Consider the following 16,244-nt stretch of genomic DNA (forward strand, 5'->3'; position numbering starts at 1 on the left):
AATCTTTTCATCAAAGAACTGAAAGGAAGGTCAGTAACTTTTTCAAAACATTTTCTTAACAAGAGAAACAAAAAGTTTAACCCATGCAATTAAAGCCAAATACATACTGACTAACATCCCATTGCTAGGATCAGAAAAGGCAACTATTTCTAAACACAATTTGAGGGAGCATTAAGTAGAGAAAGATTGTGGGCATATATGTAGTTTACACAGAGAATCAAGATGGGGATTGAGATAAGGCAAATGGACAGCTAAACAGTGGAATAAAATATGCACAGAGGGAAATGACCTATCTTCTTAACAAATTGGCATAAAGAAGTTAGCACCTGTCAGTATGGCAGTGTAATGACCTCACCACACAAATTGTGGGGACTGTTGTCTGGCTTGTCTGTTTAAGGGCTAGATAGCCAGACAGTGACTTGCTGTGGCAGCTTCAGACCAAGTCAGCCTTGTTATACTGATCCATCCCCCCATCCCAGGGTAACCAGAAGAGAGGGTCCACGGTGGTGTAGAAAAAGCCCTCTATTACTTGGACCAGGCAGTGCTGCAGAACAGTAGCACAGCAAACTGTTCTCTCATGGTGCCATGTGGTGGCACACGTGAGAACAGGGAAGTCGGGAGAAGAGCCCAGCCACTTCTAGCCCACAGCAGTAGCAGTAGGCATTCAATAATAGAGGGGGAGGGAGTTTCCCACTCAGCTGGGAGCCACACCAGACCAGTGAGAACAGTGAGGAGCAAGGAGCAGCAGAAGCAGGCACATTGTAGCAGAAGGGGAAGAGGAGGAAGTTTCAAACAGATCAGTGTGGGATTTTAGCCGACTAGCGAGGGTTAGGTGGATATGGGTACAAGGTGGCCACAGCAGGTGTGTTAGAGAAGACAGGGGAAGGAGTTCCAAACCCAGCTCAGGGGGGATGGAGTGGTGTTTGAGAGGCCATGAGAATCCCAGGGGGTGGGCTCCTAGCTGCATGAGGACCCAGGACTGCGGTTGGCAGATCCTAGAGTGGCCTGCCTACCCACCAAATGGATTCCCCTCCATTGGGAAGTAATGTAAATCCGGGAGAAGCAAACACTCCTAGTGGGGAACTAGCTGCATTTAGATGTGGCAGAGCTAACAGAGAATTGATTCAAATCATCCAGGTAGTTGCTTCCCAAGTTGTTTCTGCAGCACTGCGAAGCTTACTAAGTGATGCTGGCAGACCAGGAGCCAGCTCATGCCAAGGCCTCACTAAACACTGACAAATGCATAGCTGGAAACTAGTCTGGCTCGCCTAACAGAGTTAGATATCAGTGTTATAAGAATGTGCTTAGATTTTATGGAATGCTTACAGAATGCTGCATGGATTAATCCTACTTATAATACCCATATCTCATGGTATAAAGTTATATCTTGTGTTTGCATTTTAAACCTCTGTCAGTGTAACATACTAAACAGGAAAAAAGCATTATTTAGGGTAAAGTGCTCATCCTGCACACAAGATGACCCGCTGAAGGCAAAGAAGGCATTGTGTAGTGTCACAGGACATAAACCTTGCTGATTGCCTGCCTCACTCCCTCCAAGAAGGGGAGATCTGTGCATGAACTAATGCCATCAGCCTGGTTTCTGGGCTGAAGGGGCTAACAATCCATGGACAAGGAGAAACTGGGATCTGTATGCTGTCAGGACTCTGAGGGGCAAAGATTCCTAAACATGAGAGATGCCCATGCTGACTGGCATGGGTCTGCCCTACAGGACATATAGGAACTGATCATAAAAGTTTCTATTATCTTTTAAAATCTAAAACTAACTCATTTGTGCGTGTTTCAGAGTAACAGCCGTGTTAGTCTGTATCCGCAAAAAGAACAGGAGTACTTGTGGCACCTTAGAGACTAACAAATTTATTTCAGCATGAGCTTTCGTGAGCTACAGCTCACTTCTTCGGATACATTTGTGCATGTGCATCTCCAGTTTTAACCTTGTAAATAATTATATCTTTTCTTAATTAATAAATCTTCAGTTAGTTTATTACAGGATTGGCTACAAGCATTGTCTTTGGTTTGAGATCTGAGTACAATTGAGCTTTGTTAAGTGGCTGGGCCTCTGGGACTGGGAGTAATCAAATTATTATTAGTGAATTTTGGTGTAAAGTGACCATCTATCACAGACTGGAATGCCCAAGGGAGGGGGATTGTTTGTGACTCCATGGTAGGACTGTTTTAGTGCTTTAGGAGTTCACACTTGTTACTGGGTTGGTGAAATCTAACTATAGAACATACAACGAGTTTAGGTTTCTGCCCTGATTTTTGACAATCTGCACTGAGGTTGGCACTCATGGCAGTGAGCCACTCCAGACAGCATGAAACTATGAACGGATTGCAGGACTGGAAAGTAACAAAGCTGGCAGGAATGAATGTGACCAACACCAGCTGGAGATTGCAGGGGCAGGGTGTGAAAGTGAATCCTTTCTGTCCCATGCTGCATGGGTATCTATAGGGGGGAATCTGGTGAGGTTTAGGGAACTAGCCCACTTTTCCTCTAGGGAGGATTTAAGGGAGAGAAGGGTGGTCATTTACCCCTCATTCCCTCACAAGAAGTCAGGAGAAATCAAACCATACTATTTTAAGGAGCACGGCTTGGTTTAACTATGACTGGGTTGAGGGTGATGACACAACCTGGGATCCGGTGGGACATTCCATATCATGTGATATGATTAGAATGGATGACGCCACGCGGCTTGGTTTCCACACTGACAGTGGCACATTCATTCCACAGCATGCCTGCCAGAGGCCTGAATCTTATAATGACATTTTAGTGAAGGCAAGTGTTTCGTAGCATCTGGAAATTTCAGCATGCTTGCAAAATATGCTTTGGGGCCTATACAGCCCACAATTGCCACAGCAGTTGGGGAAGGCTGCAGTGAGGAAACAGAATGTGGGATAAGTCAGGTGCTGCCCGCAGATCCCTGGGGGCAGGAGCAGGGTATAGGGACTAACATACAGGAAGGAGTGGGGGGTCAAGCTGAACATGGGGGCTGGACAAAAGCACCATCTCTGGCTAAGATGGAGGTTTATAAAGATACTCCTTTGGGATTACCCTACACAAAAGACAGATGGGGCATTTTTGTGGGGTTTATTATCTCCTTTACCAACAAAAGAAGTCATGTGATGCCAAAAATTTGAAGTCCTGAGTGGGAATGGATTATATTTGTAAAGAAAAAGATTGCACAACAATTAAAGAATAGGGCAGCAGGGCCATTCAACCCTCTACATATATAGACAATACAAAAAGTCTCCCCTAGGCTTGGTCCCTAAGACAGGTGATATCACCACCTATCAGAACCACAGAGTAGCTCAGTTAATGATGGACTAGACCAGGCCTTGTGTTCCATGCACTACTCCTCCATTGAAAAGACTGTGTGCATGGTTAGATATTGTGGCCCAGGGTCACTGATGGCCAATTGCGGTATCGTCTGCTTTTCAGTTGCTGACGGTGCACCCTTCTGACTTTAATCTTTTGGATTTCTCTTTCAAAGGTCAATTTGATAAAGCTATGCCCAGGGGACTGGGCAATATCCTGTTAGGCGTTTGAGAAATTCAGTGCAATGTTACACTGGTCAGTGATGTGGGAAACTGGTTTATGGCAGGTAGTGCATTACTTAGATGACATTTTATTTGCGGGTACTAAGGAAACTTGGCACATGATGGCTGTCAGATCAGTGGTTCTGCGAACATTATGGTGCTATGAGAAAAGTTTTAATGATTTTGTGCAATTTCAGGAGCAGGAGGGCCTGGCACTGATATGGCCTACAACACAGGAATGGGTGCTGCAGCACATGGTGTTAGCAACCAGCTTCATCAACCATCTCCACTTGCCTATTGGTCCTTATGTTTGTCAATAGGCTGAACGGTTACCAAGGTTCTTGTCATGTGATTTTAGTTCGGAGGTTTCTAGCCTTGAAGCACCAACACTAGACAGAATACATGTTGCCCCATCACTATTAATAACACTTAAGGATTTGACGTGGATCCTAAAGCCCACATACCTTTGTGGACAAGAGATGGCCTTGTTCAAAGAGGCATTTTTGGTAGTATTTTTTTGGAGTTTTTAAGATATATGAACTAGTACCTGGGTCCTAGGGGTAGGGATTCTTCTGGAAGGGTTTTGGATCTGAGGGCTATATGTTGGGAGGGATGATCAGTGATATAAATGTTGAAGAGGATGAACATGGATCAATGCGGGCAGGGTGAACCTATTATTCTACAGGAGGGTGGATCTGCCCTGTGGAGGGTGTGAGGGCATACATGGTAATAAGGCCTTGGATAGACAGGTCCTTCTTGGCTCACATGACGGGAGTCCCCTCACAATATACTGGTTTATTCAAGTTTTAAGATAAGGACTGATTAGTTTGAGGCTTCCGGCACACGAGTTTGGTTCCCACTCATTCAGGATCAGGGCGGCAACATCAGTGGCCCAGATGGGCTTGGGAGCTACAGTAATTCAGGGAATTGGATGTTGACATTCCAAAGCATACAGAATGTACATGAGATCCCAGGTGGAGAATCAATGTCAAATTTTCCTTTGTATTTGCATTCCAGATGCTGGCAGATGGGCCACGCAGATGGTGGTGTGGCTCTGCGGGCACAGTATTAGTTACTAGGCACATAGGCAGGCTTCCAAGTTGTCTGGAGAGTCACAGCTGGGCCTCAGTGGTGAAGCAGTCCTGAGCTAGCATGGGAGGAGAGGCATGTTATGGGACAAGCTCCTGCCCTGCGGAGGATGCGAGGGCATACATTGTTCCCAGATTTGGTGGGACTTAGAGCGGTGGACTTAATGCTCAGAGCTAAGAGGGACTTCAGGCGGACCCTGGAACTTCTTCTGGGGATAAAAATTACTTCGTTGGTCATGTTGCAATGCAGGGCATGATGGGAAGCAATGAAGCCCCCTTGTGCCAACAAGGCTAGGAGGGATGTAAACAGGGAGATGGCCAAATTCATACATGGCATTGAGAGAAGGGGGTGTCAGTAATTTCTCATCTTGGTATAGCATTTGGGGCACCAGAATAATTTAGGGGGGGAAAATGAGGTTTACCTGTCAGATTTGGGAGCTGACACGCTTTTGGCCAATACTAAAAAGGGCATTAGTAGATGTCTAGGAATCCAGCTAGGTATGGGGGAGGCAGCCAAGCTAATTGCTGGCGCCTCATTGGGGCAGATGTCCAGCACAGATATTCCATAGGGAAGGGATAGGGTGATCAGATAAAATGGATTGGTAAAGGATTTAAATGAGGTATTCTTTAAGGGAGCAGAAACAGTCGGTTTTGAGGCTTCTATGACTGGTACGGCTGGGAATCAATCCCCCCTTTATAATCCTCTTAAATCCCCATTCGAGGGGGAGGATGGCGAGGTCCCAGCAGTGGGTTGGCTGTGGACCAGGGTGGGTAAAGGGGGAAAGCTGACAGCAGACCTACCCATAGGTATTTGTAAATGATTATGTAATTACCTGTACTGTACATTTTTATTTTCTGGGTTCTCCCTGAGATTTAGGAATAAATATGACACCATGCAAGAGAAAAGTCCTATTACAGACACCTCATCTGTTCCCCTGACCAAATCAAACTTTTCCTTGTAGCTTCAAAGATGCAACTTTTAAAATATAAACATGGACAACACATGCATATAAGATTCTTTAAAAAGAACAGAACTTGTGAGTCAGAACAATGCAATCCTACATATCACAACCCAGATGTGCGGCAGTTGCTATGGTAATTTTGTACAGCAAAATATGTGAAGTTTTATGTAATCTATTTATCACCACTATTTAAAACAAGATATCATGAACCTCTCCCTTTTGGAAGCTTTATGGAGTGTATTTAATACTGTGTGCATGGCCCTTATCTGGACTTATGTTGTCCACCGTTCTAAAGTCAAATATAGATGTATAAAAAAGGACCATAAAGAAACAAAAGGCATAATGCATAAAAAAATCCTACAGGTAATTCCTCAGCCCCACTCAAAAAGTCCTACACTCCTTTTTTTAATTATGATTTCTTCAATCTTTTAAAGGAAATCATTCTGGTTTTACTAGAAAAAAGATCACCAAAAGTCAAAGATGGATTGGACTCTACTTTCTTAGCCTTTAATGGAAGGGGCAGTGGCGCTGAATCTTTACCACCATCTTTTTCCTCTTGAATGTTTCCCAAGAGGAAGAGAAGTATTAAAATGTAACAGCTTGAATAAGCCACTTTTTGCAATTAATCACATTTCATTTGCTTTGATTCTTTGATGTCATAGTTATACAAAGTTCTCAAGTAACCCATAGAGTCTTTAAAATGCAGGACAGATAAGAACACTTTTTAAAAAGTTTTTCAGGCTTTTAATCATCATAAAACAGCAAAGAGGACTACACCTCTTTTACCTGCAAGGTCACCTTTAACAGAACACACAATCTACAGGCAGAGTCAGTCAGTCAAGCCTCATCTCTGCTGTGGAGGATTGTTCCTTGATGTACATTAGTCTTTTGTTCAGTTTAGCTCCAAGAGTCCTAAGCTACTGAGCTTCCATCACTTTATTCCCCAAGCTCAGAAATCTAATTGTTAAGACATTCGCCAAGATATTCAGCCTAATTTTTCCATGTTAATGTGGTGCTGCTCTTTTCTTCTTTGTGAGTTACATACACAGGACTCTCCCAATGGCAGAGGTGTTCACTAACACAACAGAAAACTGACTCAACTGAATTGTTTTTCATGGGTAAAAAAGGGTGTTCTTTCTTTCTCACTTGTTCCAAATACATGAAGTGAGATGCTCATTAACAGGATGTTTACTACACATTAGAATGTTTAGTATTTAAACATTAGCCAACTAAAATTTCTATATATAGCAGACATGAAATTTGAATGGATTACTAAATGAAAGATTACAATATTTGGATTTAAGCCTTCTTACTTCTAACAGTGACTTACACAAAAACAGTCTTTTTTTTTTTTGACATCAAGAATCACAAATTCCCCAGTGGGGAATTTATTAAAAGTGAACATCTTACTTTGGAACACACCTTACCTCTTCTGTTGATATGAACTGAGGCCAATACTTGTGTCAGTCTGTAACAAGAAGAATGAACAGTTAAGGTTGCAATGGCTGATATAAAATATGTTTTCCATATTAAAAAATACAATGCTAACAAGTACAGTAATTAGAACAGTCTTTTAAAAGACAAGGGAAGTTCTGAGTCTGGGGCGGGAAGTCCACGTCAGTATCTGCCAACTGTCTACCTCCAAGGATATCAACAAATCAAGCAACTAACACACACCAAAGCACCCTGCAATTCAGAAATCAAGCGGTTAGTAATGATTCCTGAAATTTTAGGAACATGGAAAACTATGAGGTATGTAGCAGTTCAGGAAGATTGAAAAGGGAGGAGGAAAAAAAAATCAGAAAGGGCAACATTTTATGGGCCAGAAGGAGAGGAAAGTATGGCACCTCTAACCTACCAAGAGTTAATGTGGGGGTAAGAAACGTTTATGAAGGGCATTCTATAAATCAAACGAAAGTCAAACAAGTTGCAGAAATTGACAGAAAGTTCAGTTAGCAAATAGGATTGAGCTTTAAAGTTTCCAATACTACATCAGAAATCAAGTTTTAAAAGAACATTTATCCACTAAAAGTAATATACTACAGATAATCCCAAAACAAAACTTGTTATGGAGTCCTTTTAAGGATACATTCTTTGAAAAGCAAAAATACTGGAGTATTAAGGAACTGTGAATTTTTGCTTTACAAATCTCAGTATTTGATTAATGCTTCCATTAAACCAGGATGTCAGAATACTCTTTTCCCTTTTGCGTATCCATAGTTTTCAAAAATTTCGAGGGTGGGTTTTTTGTTTTTATTGGACTGCAATTGGTGCAAAAAATGGCAAACTAGATCATAAGTCAGTCAAGGATTTATTTGCAAATTCACTTGCTAGACTCTGGTACCAGCTAACAAGCTTTAAAAAAAACAAACACAACAAACATCTTGAAATATTACAGATGCAACCTGTCTCCTAAAGTTTAATCAAATTGTGCTTTCCAGCAACAAGGAATCATACTGTAGTTTATTTTACTAGACAGCATACTTTGGGTTGGTTGACAAATTGAACTACTATGTACTTTACTGGCAAAAAATAACTACCTTTGTACTATACAGTTGTGGTCTTACAGTTTGTAAGATTTATTCTCTCTTTCAAAACCAAATCAAACTAAACTCTGAGCTACGATGTCTGAAAGGCTCTAAGAATCAGTACATAGCTTACTCAGGCTTGGCTAGAAAATTTAATTGTTGCTGAAAGCCCAGATCCCATCTGTCTTCCCCCTCCCCATTAAGAGATGTCTAATCAAAATGCTAAGAGACAACACATTCAGATAAAAGGCTTAGCAACAGGTAAGCTCAGCAGAACATTCGCTCGTAGTCCCCTACCCCACTCTTCCAAGGCATAATTTGTCTGGGTGACATCAGCTAGACCTATCCCCTTCCACAATGACCAGCAGGTGTTCTGCTGTTCCCTCAGGTCCTTTTCTTCCTCTGCTCCTGAGGAAGCACATGCACAGCCACCCTTTTCTGTGACTGGCAGTACAGAGCTGTTGTGCTAGATATTCAACCCAACCACAAGTCCTCTACTGCACCCTGTCCAGAAGGAAGGAAAATTGACAACAGTTCAGAAAGCACTTTTGCTTGTCCTAGAGATCTGGGCAATAGGATAGTATCAGTCCAAGCATTATACAAACTTGACTCCATTTAACAGCACCATCAACATTATATTATCTTCTATTCAAAGGCTTTAGCTAAGCATCACTTATATCTATGGAGTATTAAAATTATCATCATCAATGATGAACTGAAGTACAGAGTTGCTGACTAGTCTGTAGTCATACTGACCAACAGTCTGAGATAGAACCCAGAGAAGGAAGTTACTCACCTTGTGCAGTAACAATGGTTTTTTGAGATGTGTCTCTCCATGGGTGCACCACTGTGGGTTTATCTGTGCCCCTGCGCCTCAAATCAGAGAATTTAGGTAGCAGTGTCTTTTCTGCCCGCAAATGAGCTCTCCCTCATGGCTATCTAGCACTGCATGGGCAAACCACCCTCAGTTCCCTCTCTACTACAGAACCCCTCATCAAGAACTCCAAAGTAGAAGAGAGGAGGGCGGGTTGTGAAGCACTTATAGGGACACATTTTGAAGAACCGTTATTACAGCACAAGGTGAGTAACTTCCTCTTTGAGTAGTGTCCCAATGGGTGATCCTCTGTAGGTGACTTCACAGCAGTATCCCCCATGGAGGGCTGGGGCTTCAGAGTGCAGTCTATTATAGACAATAATATTGTGTAGCCAAAGATGTCATCAGAAGCTGAGTCTTGAGTGATCATGTAGTGTTTCTTGAAAGTATGGGCAAAGGCTGCCCTGCAGATTTCTAAGACGAGGACATCTTTAACAAATGTGACCGAGGTAAAAATGGATCTCATTGAGTTTGTGCAGATTCCTGATTGGGTTAGGTTACACACATGGGAACAGTGGTTAATGCAACTGGAGAGCAATTTGGAGAGTCTTTCAGTTGATATTGCATAACCTTTGTGTGTTTCCATGAACGAAAGGAAGAGTTTAGGAGACTTCCTAAAGTCCTTAGTCCTGTCCACATAAAACACTCAGGATCTCCTAACACCAAGGGTATGAAGTATTGCCTCCCTGTTGTCACGATGTGGTTTTGGGGAAAAATGTAGGGAGGTGAATGAACTGGTTCACAGGGAAGGACAAGATTATCTTCGGGAGGAATTTCGGGTGTTGCCGCAGGGGGATTTTGTCTTTTTTTAAAGACTGAACAGTGGCTGCACCATAGATGCCGCTATTTCCCCTATTCATCATGCTGAGTCATGCCCTCAAGAAATGCTACCTTCATGGACAGGCAGTGGTGCTGGAACAATTTTTATAGTAAGGATAGTGAAGGCAGAAACCATGTATTTGGGTTATTACACTACTTCAAGATGGGGGGGGGGGCGGCAGCACCACCCCCAGTTCCAGCACCTACGTGGTGTAGGAGAAAGCAAGTGGCTATAGGTTCAAAGGGTGGTCTAGCTAGGGTTTTCAGAGCCAGACTGAGATCCCACATTGGAGTGAGTGGTTTAATGTGCAGGAAGACATTTCCCATGCCCTGAAAGAACATGTTTGTTGGATGGGCAAATACTCAGCATCCATCCAACTGATGGTGTAAGGATGAATTATGGTTTCTAGATGTACTTTAAGTAAGCTAAGATAGAGACCAGTCCTTTTGAGGTCTAGAGTATAATCTAGGATCAAGAGGAGAGAGGAAGATATCGGAGCTATTTGTTTGGAATTGCACCAAATTTGGAATAATTTCCACTTCTGCGGGTAAGTGAGAGGAGTTGTCAATTTCCTAATGCGCAGTAACACTTCTTTCACCTCCTCAGAGCATTTGCTTTTTAAGTTTTGGAACTATGAAGGTGCCAAGCCTGGAGCTAGAGGATCTGTAGGTTGAAGTGAAGGATCCACCTGTTATTTTGGGAGAGCACATGACAAATGGACTGAAGATGAATTGGAGGACACACTGCCAGCTGTCCAAAGTGTGGGTACCACACTTGCCTCAACCAAGTAGAGGGAATCAGTATGACTTTTGTTCTGTCCTTCCATAACCTTAATAGCACCTTTGACATGAGAGGAAATGGAGGAAAGGTATGTAGCTGCTCCCTGCACCATGGGAAGATAAGAACATCTCCTTGAGACCGTTTCCCCAGTTCAGCTCTAGAGCAGTAGCAGACATTTCTTGTTGCAGTAAGTAGCAAACAGGTCTATTGTCAGGGTTCCCGATAGGCTGAATATGCCATGAAGTACTGCTGGGTTCATCTCCCATTCGTAATTGTATGAGAAATTCTGATGGTCTGTCTGCTGTCACATTTTGTACCCCTGCCAGGTAAGCGGCTGAAATGAGTACATTGTGGTGGATGCACGAATTCCAAAGTTACAGTGCTTCCATGGAAAGGGAAGGTGATCTGGCACCCCTTTGGTGATTTATGTAAAACATGCACACCATATTGTCTGTCATGACTTTTGTGTGAGAAAGTGTGCACTGGCATTTCTGACAGCTCTTAATTCCAAGATTGATATGGAGTACCGATTCTGTGGGAGGCCACTTTCCCTGGACTTTGCAGTTGTTTAGGTGGGCTCCCCAGCTTATCAGAGAGGCATATTGTTAAAATCAGTGTTGGTTGAGTGAACGGGATGTCTGCACGGCTGTTGGATGGTTCTTTCCATCAGTGCAGGGAGCATTTGATCCTGGAGGGCATCAACAGCAGCTTGTTTAGCCTGTCCTTGTTCAGAGAGTAGACAGATCTGAGGCATATATGTAAACATCTCATGTCAAAAGTGCATGTGGGATCACAAATGTGCATGCCATGTGCCCGAGAAGCTAGAGGCAATTCTTGGCTGGTGTTGATGGGCTGACCCAGACTGTCAATGAGACTCATCAGGGTGCTGAATCTGTGCAGCAAAAGGAATGCTCTCACTTACATTCCGACAAGTTAAGTCCCAATAAACTCCAGACGTATGGGCGTCAAGGTTGGTTTCTGTTTATTGAGGTGTAGGTCCAGTTGCACAAATATGTGCATGGTCCTCTGGGTGGCTTGCAGGGCATCTTCGAAGGAATGAACCTTGAGAATGCAGTTGTTATTTACCCATACCTGGACAATGCCTAATGTTCGTAGATATGTCACTACGACAGAAGGACCTGGGAGAATATCCTGGGTGCGGATGAGGTCGAATGGGAGCATTCTGTATGGACAATGGTCCCACCCAAAGGTAAATCAGAGGAATCTCCTGTAAGATGGTCAGATTGATTCTCGGCCCTCAGCCTACAAGATGTCTACTTCCACTTTTCAATCTCCTTGCTCCAGAGATGGAATAAATGACGGCTAGCGTAACCATCTTGCACTTCTGTGCCTTCACATATCTGTTTAGTGCCCTTACATCTAGTATGGGTCTCCAACCTCCCTTTCTCTTGGGGATCAAGAAATGTCTGGAATAAAACCCCTTGCCTTTGAGGTGAGTAGGGACTAGTACCATGGCCCCTAGACATAAGTCAGGAAATAGATCATGAGTTAAGAGTCTCTCATGAGAAGGGAGGGATGTGAAATGGATCAAGTAACCCTTGGAGATAATCTCCAAGACCAACCTGTCATAGAATCATAAAATATCAGGGTTGGAAGGGACCTCAGGAGGCCAACTAGTCCAACCCCCCGCTCAAAGCAGGACTGATCCCCAACTAGATAACCCAGTCCAGTGCTTCACCACCCTCCTAGTGAAAAAGTTTTTCCAAAAACCTCCCACAATTTCTAAACTTAAACAAGACACCTGTTGTCAGTCTTGAACCAAGATCTTTTAGACCAATTTGCAGCCAGAAGCAAACGTTGGCTAGAATTAAACTTCTGAACATAGAGGAATAAATGGAAATGTTCCTTCAACTTATTTGAACTACTGAATAATAAGTACTTCTGCAGCTACTGCCATGTCTTCTACTCCAGTTGTGATTAAATGGTTATTTTATATTTATTACACACACACACATATTATATATATATATATATATATATATATATATATATATACACACACACACGCACACTCTATATACACACAAACACCCCTTATGCTTTAAAACTAAATTTAAAAGATTGATGCTTCATACATGAAGACATATCAAACACTGTATATCACTGAACAGAACACTAAACAGATTCTCAGTGTATTAAAATTGTAAAAAGGAAGCAAAAACAAAGATCACTAAGAGATTGACATTTATACAGAAAAGTGTTCTTTTGCCTATTTCACTACCTAGGTTAAAGGTAATACATGTAAAATGAGATTCAAATCTCAATGATTCTTTTGAAATCAAGGTGAACTAAGGTAAAATGACACCAAGGCAACGTGAACAGCTCATGAGCATAACTAAATCATTGCACAACTAAAGCAAATGCAAAACTGATGTGGCAGCTTCTGTAATTGGTATTACATAAAACTGATTAGTAATCTACGTAGTCCTGCAAAATCCATAATATATACAGATGCATAAGACAAGGCTTTTCAATTACATACTCTCTTTTTAGACAATTTTTTTCTTCCAGCATCAAATGAATTTGTGGGTGTTCTGTGTTGGAGCTTGGCATGCTCTTTTTCCTGTCTGACTTGGTCCATCTCTCCACCAGCTGTCTGCATGACTGCCAAGAACTAAAACTATGTATCAGTTATTCCTTCCCAATCCACACTTTAAAGGAAAGGCAGTGCTAAGTTGAAACAAATATTGTGCCCTATCACACACACTTCTACAGTACATACAAAATATATCCCGCTTTCCTGAAAGAGATCAATCAATGAGAGTGTAACATTAGCATAAAAAACTTAAAGGAAAAATTTGTCAAATCTTATCTACATAGGAGGAAAGGTAATTATAAAATGTAATTACAGTGGCACAGTTAGCACAGTCCAGGATGAAGTTTGCACCGGGTCAAGGTTAAAAATAATAAAATGTATGCAAGTTTCTATAAGTTGCTTAGTAAATGAATGACATTTAGCAAACCTGACCATGTCATTTCTGGACACACATCTCTTCTTTCACTTAGAAATAAAAGGCTCCTTTTAGTCAGTCTTCTGCAGCAGTAGTTTTATTGCAACGTCCACCTCATGATAGGCATTTTTGCACAAACTAATATTAACTGCTTGTCAATTAATGGGACACTTGTTTCCTCCAAGATAAACTTCAAATTCTGCGTTTTGAGCTAACCATCTAGAAAATACAAAAAAGTTTTACTCCACAATTCCAAGATGTGTTCATCTTTACTTTTAGCAGCTATGCCTCCCAAACAAAAAAGTAATTTAGTGGGAAATGAATTCTTAAGTCTAGGTGAAATGAGAGAAAAATTGTTAATCTTATAAAGGTAACCAAGTAGGTTTTGGTTGCAATGGTCGCTGACTTAATGAATGGACACTACTGGAACCTGTTAAAAATTAGAGCTGGCATTTTATGTCTAAATAAAGCTTAAGATGATACTATCTTTTAAGAGAGAATGTTATTGCTTCAGAATTCTAGATTTGCTATTAAGTTTCTAACATCAATCATAAATCAGCCCCATCAGCCTCTGCCCATCATCCACCTTCAAGCTAGAGACTTTCACCAGTTGCCATACCACATTTAAATATACTCCTGTGCATATATTACTCTTGGGGGAATTTTGCGCCACTTTGCATGCACATAATTAATGTGCCATGCATATTTTTTTCCCTGCCGAAAATAACTTCTACTGGGAAGTTGCTGCAGTTATGCATTTTGCCCACCAGAGGGCACTGTGGTACTAGAACAGAGCAGCCAATCCCCAGCCAGCCCCAGCTACCATAGCGAAGAGAAAGAGGCTGCAGTGCCTTCTTCACAGCGCCTGTCAGCCCAGGTCAGAAGAGAGGGGATATGGGGAAAAAGACAGCATGGGGCACATGGGCCTGCTGGGGGGGGAGCAAGGGCGGCTCAAGGCACCAGCGCACCAAGCATATGCCTGGGGAATGAGGGGGGGAGCAGTATGCCAGTCGTCTTGAGGGCAGCAGTCACGGAGCCTTTGGCAGCATGCCTGCGGGAGGTCCACCGGTCCTGCGGCTTCAGCGGAAATTCAGCGGTGGGTACACCAAAGGTGCAGGACCAGTGGACCTCCTGCAGGCATGATGCCGAATCCGCGTTACCAGCGGACCTCCTGCAGGCACGTCACCGAAAGCTGCCTGACTGCTGTGCTTCGGGCGGTCACAGATAGGGGCTCATAAGCGTTAGTGGTGGAGGACAGACTGGGGGCAGGGGCTGAATGGGAGGGGAGGCACAGGGCCACAGTGGGGAAGGAAGTCGTGGGCAACAGGGTGACGGGGAGAGGGTCCAGGGCCACATGGGCAAATAGGGATGGCTGAGTGGGGGCACAGAGACATGGGGATGGGGGTGCAGGGCCACATGGGAGAAGGGCTGGTTAAGGGGGTGCAGGGATACAATGGGACAGGGTCAGCTGTGCCTGACAATTGGAGAGGCTAGGGGTCAGCCAGGGTTGCATGGGGGAAACTCGCTAACAATTCCTCCCCACCTCCACACTGAAAAAACACCTGTTCCATACTTTTCCCACCCATACTCAAGAACCCTCCAAGTTCATAACCCAGGATCCTCCCCAGCAATTACTTCCGTCTCCCTCAGCACCTCCGTTACCCCTGACTCCACCAAGCCTTTGCACTGCTTCTGAAGGGTGTGGGAAATATGGTTCTGTATTGTAGTTAATAATTAATTATTAATACAGAACTGAGTAATATGCCTAATAAGGAATCTATTGGTCAAAAACCACTTCCTGAATCTTTTTTTATCGCCTGTATTGTTGCAACCATACTTGCTGACAGGTATTTTGAAATAAATCAAAAATAATTGGAACTGGTGTGATTATACTGCCTTATTTTGACAAATAAAATATGCAGAATTTTAAAATATTGTGCACATAATTTTTGGCACAGAATTCCCCCAAGAGTAATACATGAATTGCAGAGAAACAGACTTTAGTTGTACTTATCGTAAATCCACCCTTTCACCCTATATAGGTACAGGTGGTCAGGTGAACTCCAAAGCAGGCTAAGAATCAGGCCCAATGTGGGAGAGGGTCATCAGCAATATGCAGGACTCAGATTGAAGGGAAGAGGAGCAGCTGAAGCATCAGCTTACATCATAACTGAAAGTGACCTAATTAGGGGTGGAGTAAGTAAGAGTTAGCAGTGAAATGTTGGGGGCACTAGGAAGCTGCCGAGCAGGGCCTCGATGTAGACTTGCTCCCCTATCTCTTCTTTGAGGTGATGGGAAGTCCCTGCTTTGTTACACAGACCAGCAGTATAGGTAGAGTGAATAGAATAGGGCTAGTTCTCTGAAATGCATACGGAAGGTGAGTCTTCCAGCTGTTATCAAGAGGATATACGAGGAAAGACTAGTGGGGCTTCCAGCTTACGTACTGGTAAACTGGAGCACACCATATGGAGATGAATAAGTAGTCAGATCTCAAGCTGTAAAATGTTAGTCTCTGGCTCATAGTGGGACTGTGGATCAGAAGAAGAAAAGTGGGCAAAGTAAGGAGGTATCTGGCCTAAAACTAGCGAGTGGTTGGAATATGGGGTAGAATTAAGGTTGGTGTTGGAACCACAGCTGCAAGTCTCCAGAGTTCCTGGCTTTAGAT

The 16,244-nt window shown here is 42.9% G+C and overlaps 1 protein-coding gene across 1 annotated transcript in view; it reads right to left on the bottom strand.

Annotated features, from left to right (window-relative positions):
- The window catches only part of TMEM131 (transmembrane protein 131), a 127,397-nt gene extending 120,330 nt beyond the window's left edge, over nucleotides 1-7,067 (bottom strand). The window contains exon 1 of the mRNA XM_030570930.1: nucleotides 7,033-7,067. The gene's annotated coding sequence lies outside the window, so the exon portion shown is untranslated. The remainder of the gene's footprint in view (nucleotides 1-7,032) is intronic.
- Nucleotides 7,068-16,244: the final 9,177 nt, after the last annotated feature.

The sequence above is a fragment of the Gopherus evgoodei genome, chromosome 1, assembly GCF_007399415.2.
Source record: "Gopherus evgoodei ecotype Sinaloan lineage chromosome 1, rGopEvg1_v1.p, whole genome shotgun sequence".
NCBI classification, from domain to species: domain Eukaryota; kingdom Metazoa; phylum Chordata; order Testudines; family Testudinidae; genus Gopherus; species Gopherus evgoodei.